A 12,412-nucleotide genomic window follows, 5' to 3' on the forward strand; every position below is an offset into this window, starting at 1 on the left:
AGATCCACGCTGGCAGATTCAGTGTCTGGTGAGAGCTCTCTGGCTCTTTTGCAGGCAACCATCTTCTGTCTGTGTTCTCATATGACAGATTTTTTTCACTTGTGTCCCTTCTTACAAGGGCACTAATCCTCTTCATGAAGGCTCCATCCTCATGACTGAATCACTTCCTGAAGGCCCCACCCCCAAATACCATCACATTAGGGATTAGGGCTTCAACAACTGAATTTTGAACATTCAGTTCAGAGCTATATTTAAAATATATAAAAAATTAATCTTTTTTTGCCTTGGTCATGGGTCTAGAATTCTACTTTTCTATTAACAAATTGTGGGGTGGGAGGGAGATGCAAGAAGGAGGAGATATGGGGATATATGTATACATATAGCTGATTCACTTCGTTATACAGCAGAAGCTAACACACCTTTGTAAAGCAATTATACTCCAATAAAGATGTTAAAAAAAAAAAAAAACAACCCCAAACAACAACAAAAACCAACAAAAAACCCAAATTGTGTAGATGAGTATTGAAAAATCATCTAACCTACTTGATGCTATGTAATTGCTAATAGTTAGAAGAATATATGAAGATATAAATAGGAAAATAAAATTTTCATCTATTAGTGGATAGATGAGGGAAAATTATGGCTATTTACTATGTCATAGAAATAAAACTAACAGGATGCATTCTAATTCAGCTATAACTATCTTAAAGGACAGATTAAATATTTAGTCATAAAGCCTGTGTCCATGTAATTTTTCTATTTCATTAAATCACCTTAAATAAATATAAATATGGGAAAATATGGGAAAGTTTCCAAATACAAAGGATGACAAGATTTTGGGGAAAGAGGAGCCATTCAAGAATGATGGTTCAAGGATATTATTGGAATGTTTGATTCAAAACAACTTTCAACTTGTTTATTTTGTCTTTAGGTATTTTTCCACTAGTACATTATAGAAGATGATGGATTCAAACAGAATTTAGATTGTGGTTCTTCTATCAACTTAAACAAATGTTTTTGAGTCATTTAACTTCTGTCACTTTGTTGGACACTTTTGACAAAGTTACAGAGAGAAATTCTGATTTCTCAAAACTCTTATCTTCTGAAATACAATATGGCTAAATTTTTACACTAAGTAAGAACAGTGTCTTTCCTTACTTTTTTTGATTTTGGACATGCATACTTAGAGTTTAGGTGTATGTTTAAAGACCCTGCCCTAACCAGAATTGAATGCTATTTTCTCTCCTCTCTGTTGTAATTTTTTTGTGTATTATGAAACAATAATTACATTTGTGAACTACAGTTCCAAATGTTCCAGTAGTGTGTTCCTTGCATTTTATTTTACATTAGAATAAAAAATAAATCCCTTTAATTTGGGAATATACATTCTTAGCATAATTAGATTGAGGTTCAGTTGAGCAGTTGTCTCTATTTTTGTAAAAGCATTAAAAATTGTTAATTAAAATCTCCTCCACTTAGAATTTTGCCTACCACCATCTTCCTTCTATGTATGGTTTATCAAATTTTAAAGAAGGACTAGAAATATTTGGTTTCAGAAGATGTAGTAATTTGCCATAGCAAAGTACCACAAACTTGGTGGCTTAAAAAGAGAAATTTTATTAGTTCTGGGGGCAGGAAATATGAGATCAAGGTGTCAGCAGAGTTGGTTCCTTTTGAGGGCTGTCAGAGAATATGTTTCATGCTTCTTTCCTAGTTGCTGGTGGTTTTCTGGCAATCTTTGGCATTCCTTGGCATTTAGAAGCATCACCCAATATATGACACCTGTCACATTGGATTACATTCACTTTAATAACCTCATTTTAACTTGATTACCTCAATAAAGACCCTACTTCCCAATAACCTCACATTTTGAGGTACTGAGGTTTAGGACTGTTGCATACAAATTTTGGTGGAACATAACCCATATCAGAAGGAATTTTAGAATATAGTTAATAACAGTATAGGCTTGGCTGAACAGTTTTCATTTTTTTCTTGTTCCGATATCAGGATACCATTTTGTGAATAGAGAGAACTCTGTAATGCTCTGTTCTTGAAAGACATATTGCTTCATCTAAAAGTTTAAGTACGTGAGGGCAGGGATGACACCTGTTTTCTTCTGTGCTCTATTTCTAAGACCTGACAAAGTCATAGTAAGTGCTTAATAAAAATTTGCTTAGTAACTAATTTTTTAAATACACAAAGAGGTATAGGGATGGAGGAATTGTTATAAAATGTGAACTACCACAGAATGATTTTAAAAATGGATTGTTCTGTGGCATAATTAAAATTACCTTACTCCAGAAATTCTATCGACCAATTTTAATTGTCCAAAGTTTGACTTGTTTTAATTTTTTAAAGAGAGAAATTATAACTATTCAGTAAAGCACTAAGTACATTGTGGAATATTTGTATGTAGACTTCAATGAGAAAAAAAGATGAAACTGCCCTACAAATACTCATAAGGCATGTATACACAGAACTAGCCTACTCTCCCTCCCTCTCTCTTCTCTGTCTTCCTCTCTCTCTCTCTCTCTCTCTCTCTCTCTCTCTCTCTCTCTCTCTCCCTCTCTCTCCCTCTCTCTCCCCTCTGTTTTCCTCTCTCTCTCTCTCTTCTCTGTCTTCCTCTCTCTCTCTCTCTCTCTCTTCTCTGTCTTCCTCTCTCTCTCTCTCTCTCTCTCTCTCTCTCTCTCTCTTTCTCTCTCTCGTTGCCAGAAATCTTACTCACTGAATCTATTTGGGTATATGGACCAATTGAAATGTCCTATGCTGCTCTAATTGGAATACTCTTTTCAGAAGGCTGTCCATCTACCACCAGTCTGCTCTGCACTTTGATCTTCTTATCTGTGCTTCTAGATTGGGAGAAGGGAAGGATTTATGAGGGATCCCCTATCTGGCTCCCTGTCATTGTAGCCACCACGGTTTAAGTAGTAGCAGTGACCAGAGGAAGTTATGCCAGAGTTAGGAGTCTGACAAGCACACAGAGGTCTAAATTAATAGGCACATGTGCCATGAGGCAGTGCTAGGAGGCCTGAACCCTAATTTGACATATCGCAGCTGTTGCACTTGCTTGCACATGTGTACATACATACTGCCTCTGTGTAAAGCCTAGAATGTGTCTGCAAACTGGGCTTTTAAAAATTAACATCAACCTCATATCTATCTATGAGAGAAATGAGTCTTTAGTTTTGGTTTGTTTTAAGGAAAAAAACCCCTGACTTCAATGAACCATTGGCAGAGAAAGATGATGCCATGAATATGTGAATGAAGATGGTATGGTCTTCAATTGACATGCTGTTAAAAATGCATCAGCCTTGACCTATTGGGCTATTTGTGAACAATCTAGAAATTTCTGAGTTGTAACTATGTTTAACTCTGATTCATAGGAAAGTCAGATGGGAATCTAGTAACTCTTGATGACAATGGGTAGTTCTTCTGTTTCATTTTATAGTAGTGGGCTCTATAGTAACCTACAGGTTGTTTTGTCTGTGAGATCTGAGAAACATAGAGCAAAAAGATGGATACAGATACTCAAAACCTGAATACTAAACAATGCTTATGGTCCTAATGTTTATGGGAAACTCAAAAGGAAGGAAAGAAAATCTTAATTTTTTTTTTAAAGATTGGCATCCAGAGTATAGGGGTATGAGTAGAGAAGTCTTTTTAAAGGACAGCACAGTTTTAGACTCTGTGCTTAAATTTTCATGGCAGATTGGTTGAAAATGTAGCACTGCTCTTCATTTAACTATGGATATTTGACATTTTAAAGGACTGGGTGACAGAAGATTATTTTTTATGTAAAAATTGCCTCATTAAATGTGAACACTTTGCTAAGTGGCTTATCATGAAGTTTGCCAAACCTCTGAAAAAGCAACAGTTCAAAATGAGGTTGAGAGAGACTAATTCTGACCAGGATGTCCTATTTTGTTGGTTTGGCTGCTTTGATTAAAACCTTCTGTGAGGCGATGGCCCTTGCGTGATAGGCCCAGATGCAAATTAAGACGACGACAGTTTGTTGTTGACCTAATAAACAAAAAGCACAACAGCTCGGTAACTATAAACAGATACGATTACTTCACTGCTTAGTTGAAACTGCACACCCACCCCACCCCCGAACCAAGGAAAAAAAAAAAAACCCTATTTCAGCAGTGGCTTCTTTTGGGCATATGTGAATCCCTTCATGGAAAGTTACAAAACCCCCGGCAATCCCACCTGTGAATGATTGTAGTATTTAACCCTGAGGTTAGTTTCCTATAATGCTCATTTCACAAAAAGCCTCCCCCACCCCCATTTTTAGTGGTTAGTTTGCATAAAGCAAGCTCAAGACTGTAAGCCTGAAAAACCACAATTTTCCCAAACAGGCAGGATTTCCAGTGAAATAGTGTGAAAGTGACAGGGTTAACAGGTTAAACTCATTATTCAGACAAGCTGAAAGTCTCTGAGTATGACGGTATAGGCCACGATAACCTTGGAGTCCTTTAAATGAGTTTTTGCATGTGACACGTAATTGTATATGTGATTATCATAGTCATTAATCTGTTTCTGGTATGCATATTCTACATTTATGTTTTAAAGCCCCCAATACCACCTTTGTCTCTGCATGAGACAATTTAAGTGAATTACTGGTATAAGGACACTGGCATTCTCAGGGTCACAAGCTTGTCAATTTACTCAAGGAAAGTTGAACACAATGTTTTTTTCATTACCCCGTTTTTTTTAAACCATAGTTTTATACAAAACTGTTTAATCTGTCTTCTGATGGTATAGTATGTACACCAGAAAGGTTGTAATGTTAAATGGTTGACTTTTCTAGCAACTTATTTTTTATTTTTATTTTTTTTTGTGGTATGCGGGCCTCTCACTGCTGTGGCCTCTCCCGCTGCGGAGCACAGGCTCCGGACGCGCAGGCCCAGCGGCCACGGCTCACGGGCTTAGCCGCTCTGCGGCACGTGGGATCCTCCCAGACCAGGGCACGAACCCGTGTCTCCCGCATTGGCAGGCGGACTCCCAACCACTGCGCCACCAGGGAAGCCCCTCTAGCAACTTAAACACCTGGTTAGCATAAATCTTTTAATAGTAATGCCACTCCCTTAACTCCTTTGTTACCAGAACTTCTGAAAATCCCTTTGCTAGAGTTGGAGAGTGACTGACCATATAAACCCCAAATATTGCATAGCCATGAGAATTAAGCAATACTGCTCATATTATATTAGTACGTGAGACTTTATAAGGAAGAAAATCAAGTTGTTTCTGGGCTTCAGGTTATTAATCTCATTGTCAAATAGTATGTTTAGCTTATGACTTCGTTTTCCTGTTTCTGAGTCCCATATCCTAGTGCACTAATTGGAACTAATTCTTGGATGGAAGAAAATAGCTTTCCCTATTATCAAAAAAAAAAAAAAAATCCAAAATAGTAAATATGGAAATTCAAGGAACAGTTAACACCTTGAAAAATCTTGCCTAGGGAAATAGTTACTCACATTTTTACCTTGTGTGTAATGAATGCAAATGTATACAGAGTAGGTTGAAGTATGAATGTATTTTTTGTATAGTCTGTATATAATGTTAAAAAATGCAATCAATAGTTGTTTTAGTCTCTTAATGATGCTTATGTGCTCTATTGTAGAAATCACTTTTGGTTATAAAAGTTAAAGGAATGAATGTTAATTGCATTCTGATAAAGGAGTTTAATGTTATGATTTTAAGCAGAATTCCACTATGCAAGTGTATATAAAATATTGGCATAAATACTATCCAAGTATATATAAAACTGATAGACTACACTATCATAGCATCCATAGTTTGATACATTTGTTCATCCATTCATTCATCTATTATACAAACATTTAATGAGTATCTACTTTGTTTCTAGCACAGGCTGGGTTCTAGAGATGCCAGATACCTACCAAAGAGAGGTGGTCCAGTATACAACACAGAGAGCCTATCTGAAACTATGTAAGCCAGCAACCCCAATCAAATGACCAAGAGAATCACCTCTTTTTGATTGATTCCCAATGCATATCTTAACGCTGACATAATTCCTAAGCAAAAACTTTCTCACACTTTTAGTTGCTATATGTATTTTGTAAAAGGTTTTAGTTGATTTAGACAACATATATTCAGAGCTTTCTCTATGCCAAGTATCATGGTGAGTGTTACAATTCTTGGCTACAGGCTAAATTGAATATATCTTGTTAAAATCAACTTTCTTGGTCAGAAATATGCAGTTCTTTAAGTTTGCAGTTCTTGAAATAATTTGCTTGGTTAGACATTTGCAGTGTAATGAGGGCCATGAACATGTAAACAAATAGTTACAGTGTGATGTGAAAAGAGCTGTGACTGCTCTGTGAGCTTATGCCTAAAGGATATGGTAACCAGCTCTTGTCTGAGGCTATTAAGGAAGATTTTAAACAGAAGGTGATTTTTGACCTGGGCTTTGAAAGCTGAGTGGAGGGCACTCGAGGCCAGAAGGGTTGGCGAGTACCAAGGCCCAAAGGCATGAAAATAAGCAGCCAGTTTGGGCACTTGTGGGTAGTTTGGTGTGATCTTAGTGGAGGTGGTATCCGAGAGAAGCGGGTGGGCAGCTATACTATTTCCCCCTGGTAGTTAAGGGGCTGTCTCCTCAACCCACACTGTAATTCAATTTTTCCGAGTGCACCCAGTGCTATAAAGGGCCAGTAATGGTTAGATGGTACTCTCAGCTTCTAAATCAATGGAACTTTTGTTGTGCTCCCTGTTCCCTGTTGGAGGTACTATTCTTTTAAGTATCAACACTTTTTTTTTTCATACTCGTAAATCTTTAAAGAGATGAAAAAACATAAATTACAAATTTGTCATCTGATTGTTGAGAAGCATCACTCTCACTTCTATCTCTTGGTTTCCAGAGTCAAACAAGCTTGTTATGAGAGAATAATATCGGTCCTTGGTCCAGATCATCTGAATTATCCTACAGGGCCATGTTCCAGCCTTGCAAGGCCTTGTTTCCAGGCTGAAACCATAACTGAATCTTGTCTACCTGATTATTAAGAACTTGCTCTTCAAGGATTTTTTTTGTGTGTGTGGATATTCACCTGGCACACATTTTTATGCTTATTCTAAGAAATCCACCCACATAACACATTCCCAAACCTTCTTGTCAATAGTCTTCCAATGTTGTATCTTTCATATACTTGACTATTTTATTAAACCTTTACCTCCCAGCCAGAAATCCATGTAGATGTGCTCTTCAAATTGTGTTGCTCTAAGTTCTGCCTTTCTCAGAGCCCGTTTTCAGTTGCACTATATCTCCACGGCAAGCCACTTTAAGCATCACAGATGCCTGGAAACTAGGTTTGAGAGTGTCCTCAGTTACTTGGTTATATGGGTCACCCTTTGAGGCTTTAAGTGTGAGCTGAATAATTGTGTTGCTGCGTTGGGCATATGGAGGTTATCAATGACCTGCCCCTAAAACCTACATCTAGCTGATTTAGTACATCTATTTGATGAAAGAATGTTGTTGTACATACCTGATTTTATGCTTAGGTTGTTCAGAAAAGACTACTAGTTGTCTTCCCAGATTCATTCTCTCCCTTTTTCATATTATCAGTGTGTATCTGGGCACAAGGCTCCTTTTAACTGGGAATATATTTCTTAGTTTCCTTTGCAGCTAATACGGCTGTGTGTCTAAGTTCTTGCTAATGGAATGTGAGTGAAAGTAATGTTTTGTTTCACGTGCTTAAAAAGAAGTTGTTTGTCCTGGACTTTCTTTGCCACTTTTCATAGGCTGGCATGTGGGTATGTTGTTGAGCCAATTTTTGATGTAAATATGAGTATTTATACTTTGAGATAATAGAGAAACAAGATGGAGAACCTTCTAGAACAGAGCTACCTCTTGGATGTGGATCACTTGTAGGTGCCTCTGGACACCACTGGATAATTAAATGTAAGAGAAAATAAGCCACTTAATGTTAGGTTTCTTTGTTATAGCAGCTTGTACCGTACTGCATTGGATACATCCAACTTATTTTTGGCAGCTCTAATCCCCTGATCACTTAGTGTCTCATAGTAAGGCATTTGTATCCATCAGGGCCGAATGGTAAGTCAGAAGATGTTCTCAAAGGGAGACTACACAGTTGCTGAAATAGTCACATTCTGAGGATGGCACGACTTTGCTCTAAACCTTTAGAGATGTTGCTTCGGCTCAGGACTTGCCACAGGCAACAGTCACCATCTGATCTTCAGCACACTGTAAGCACCATTGGATAAGGCATCTGGGTTCTTTGTTGCAAGCCAGAGAAACTAGCACTGGCTAAGTTAAGTAGAAAATGAATTCATTTGAAAGATACTGGGTGAATCATACAGAATTAAAGGGAAAATAAGACTTGGAAAATGGGTAGGTGAGGCAGCAGATATCAAAACTGATATAGCTGTAGGAACACACTGGTTACAATGCCACTGTTTCACTTCTGTTGCTGGACACTATTGGACATTTGATACTGTCATTGGCACTGAAGGCCACCACAGTGAGTCATGTTAAAAACTGGGTATCTGCCTATATCCTTTATTTCCTGGGTTTGCTCAGACTGACCTCTGCCTGCTGGTATCTGCATCTTTTTGCCTAAGGGATTTCTTTGAATCTACAAAGGCTGTTCAATTTACAAGTGGAAGGCTGAAAGCACTAGTGAGTTAATATCCCTCAGCCCTCAAGCAAAGACTGATGAGAGCAGGTGTACACACAAGCTTCCTCTCTTTTCAGGTGGAATTACTCTAATGTTTATTTTATACCACTTGCCCAAGGAAATTGGCTCTGGTCACCATACACTGGTAGCTGGCTTGATAATGCCCCATCACTGACTGCCTCTCCTTCCTTTGTTTCACCCCCCCTCTCTCCTACTGGTGTTCTTAAATTTTCCAAACAAACTATTGGCTCTTGAATCCTTGTCAAGGAAGGTTGAATTATGGAGAAAGGAGCCCCCAAATTAGATAACTAGCCACAACACCCAGTGCCAGCCCTTTGGCCAAACAACACCTTACCACACAATTATTTCAATTCAATCACCTTGACTGAGAACAAGAAAGCCATTCCTTTGAGCAGTTAATTTCCAAATATTGGACTACTAACATTTTTGTACTGTGATCAGAACAGCAAATTTCACAGATTGAGACAAATATGTCAAGTTTTTGAGAAAGTTGCTTAGAATTTTATGTGCCAAACAAGTCTTAGGAAATGCAGCATTGGAATAAACACGGTTGAGCCTTGAACAACAGGAATTTGAACTGCACAGGTCCACTTATACATGTATTTTTTTCAATAGTGAATACCGTAATACTACACGATCTGAGGTTGGTTGGGCCAACAGATGTGGAGGGCCCATGGATTTTCAACTGTATGAAGGATTGGCACCCCATAACCCCTGAACTGTTCAAAGGTAAACTGTAGGTAAAATTTGGGCTTCAGATAATTTTTCTCCTCAAATTAATTTTAACATCAGAACAAGCCTAATATTTCTCCTACATTTATCTATTTTTTTCTTTATCTTCCATCATTTTTATTTGATTTAAGGCAATATCTACGTTGTGTGAGTGTGTACAACTCTACTGCCAGGGAAGGGCAGGGGAACGGCATCTGCCAAGGAAGGGTGACACCTTCTGACTGCCACATTATTTCCTCATCAGGGTCATAACAAATGTTCTACTCTCAATTCATGCCTTTCTTTGTCTTCTTTGGGGGGGAGTGGTAGGAAAGCTGCTCTAGCAAACTCCTTAAGCTAAATCTAGATTAAGATGGATGACTAGTTGGTATTACAGGAAGCAGTCTTCACCAATCCTTGTTATTTGGAATCTGCCCTAAGAAAATTGTTTGTGGGAGGTCTCAATGTGTGGGAGCTTCTAGCACCTCAAAAAATCACTTCCAGAACTTTATTTAGGCACCATGTTTCACCTGGTATTTATCTAAAACTGTTCCCTTCAGGAAAAGCAAGTCATTAACAAGCTGGGAGTGGGAGGCACATACAGAGAACCATATGTGGGATGCATGTGTTTGGCATTCCTTTTGAACCAGGAGGAGCCAGAAACTCCAGCAAGCCTTACTTGTTTTTGATAGTTCTGTGTCTAAAGTGTTCATTAATTTATTCATTCATTCACTTTTATTTATTATAGAATGCCTGCCATGGCTTAGTCACTGTGTTAATTACTAAAAATACAAATAACAACAATAATCATCAGGTCATCCAGTCTTTCTCACATGAAACATCCACAGTGAGAGACAATAGTTTTTAAAGGTAATGCTATTACGTTTACATAATAGTATGTAAATGTTATTCTTAACATTCACATAATAGAATGATCTTATTTTACATTTTTCAAACACTATTTCAACACTTTCCATGTTGACTAATAAATCATATAAATTTGAGGTGAGGAAAAAGAAATTAGAATTCTTTCTCTCATTTTCCACAACCTCCATCAACCCTAAAACCAATATCTTCTAATCTTTGTTTGCTTCACGACAGTAAGAAGAGAAGCAAAGGCAGGCAAGATGAAAGGGGAAGCAGAGTCTTCCAAGAGGAATTTTCACATGATGAGAACAAGAACAAAAATACACTTGCCAAAGAAGATTAGCAATAGCACTCTCATTTCTATTTGGCCTCCAGTGAAGGAAGGCCGTACTTACATTACATAATTTTGGTAAATCTTTTGTATTAGCTTAATAGGATTCAGTCTTTAGTGAATGCTGCTCAAAATCTTATAGAGATCTCTTTTCCCGTTGACTTTCCTAAATATTGAACCATTGCAAATACCAGAGTTAATGCATGATTGCTGTTAGAGATTGAGGAACACATCCAAGTCTTCTCCAGTTGAATGAAAGAAGTAGATGGCTTCAAAATAAAAAAATAAATAAAAATTTAAAAATTAAAAAAAATAAAAATAAAAACATCTGAAGCGGAAAAAAAAAAAGTAAATGGCTTCCACCTACGTGTTTTGAGGATAACTATACTCTTTGGTTAGTGATAACTCCTCTTCCTACTTGTTTTAATTTCACATTTTTTTTTTAAAGAAGATGTTGGGGGTAGGAGTTTATTTATTTATTTTTGCTGTGTTGGGTCTTCAGTTCTGTGCGAGGGCTTTCTCTAGTTGTGGCAAGTGGGGGCCACTCTTCATCTCGGTGCGCGGGCCTCTCACTATTGCAGCCTCTTTTGTTGTGGAGCACAGGCTCCAGATACGCAGGCTCAGTAGTTGTGGCTCACGGGCCTAGTTGCTCCGTGGCATGTGGAATCCTCCCAGACCAGGGCTCGAACACGTGTCCCCTGCATTAGCAGGCAGATTCTCAACCACTGTGCCACCAGGGAAGCCCTAATTTCGCATTTTGAAATAGTGAACCTCAGTTTGGCCTTGTAGAACTCATAGCAGAACAGAGTACACATAAATATTTACTTTTGTACTATGCTATGGGCTCAGTGTTGGTGAGATTTTGGCAAGGTAGCTCTTGCTTATGAAGCCAATGAAAGACTTATGGAACATGTGCAAGAGCAAAGTCACAGGCTGAGTTCACTTTTGTCTTTCATATGAAATTTCCCTTTGGACTCGAGAAGCTCAGGAAATTTGGGTTTATGGAGTTGGGTTACTGTGTGGAACTCAATTCCTCCTTGGAGTTTGTAGAAAAATTGAAAATTTGCCTCTGTGTAGAGAAAGCCATATACCAAAATAAATCCATTTGGAAGCTTGATGCTACAGTTCCCTTTGGTTGCAAAAGATTTAAATCTGTGGCACCCTATTGTTTGTTCTCCTGTTTGGCATATCTTTTCCCTATTATGTCTGGTTTCTTAGATACATAATAACATGAGATAAAAGTGATCCCTCCCAATCTGATTTTAATGAATAGAAAGGCACCTGCTTTGCATGTGTTTGTGTGGTGGTAAGGGGTGGGTATAAATTCTTTACTATGACTGTGGTCTCCAGTTACATCACATTTAACAAATAAAAACAATCTGCATCCTTGCCTCCTCCTCTTGGATGGCTGAGCAGATTCAGTGGTGTTACACATTCAAAATTAACTGATCACAGTAAGTTGTTGTTATAAATTTTAAAATTGATGGGGAGAAGTTTTGGAAAAGAGTTTTGAACTTGAACTAAGGCTTGATTATTCTTAAAGGTTTTTATTTCCTACTCCAGACAGTTGTATATTTTGATAAGATTTGAAAACGACCTTGATTTCTTTGGGTAAAATACAATATAATTTTAATATAATTTTCTATTTTGCAATTCTGTGAATTTTTGTGAATTCTATTGTCTTTATTTTGAAAAACGTTTAGGTGAAAGGGTAAACCTCTGGTTAAAGGATACATGATTAATACCAACTCAGATGTTCTAAGATAACAAATCTTGATTCTTTCCTCTACAAGATACTTCGAATCACTTAATTTATTGATGTTGATGC

The 12,412-nt window shown here is 37.6% G+C and overlaps 1 long non-coding RNA gene across 1 annotated transcript in view; it reads left to right on the forward strand.

The window, feature by feature from the left end:
- LOC136793992 (uncharacterized) overlaps nt 1-12,412 on the forward strand; it is a 564,836-nt gene that overhangs the window by 19,897 nt on the left and 532,527 nt on the right. The gene's annotated exons all lie outside the window — the stretch shown is intronic.

The sequence above is a fragment of the Kogia breviceps genome, chromosome 4 (assembly GCF_026419965.1).
Source record: "Kogia breviceps isolate mKogBre1 chromosome 4, mKogBre1 haplotype 1, whole genome shotgun sequence".
Taxonomy (NCBI): Eukaryota; Metazoa; Chordata; class Mammalia; order Artiodactyla; family Physeteridae; genus Kogia; species Kogia breviceps.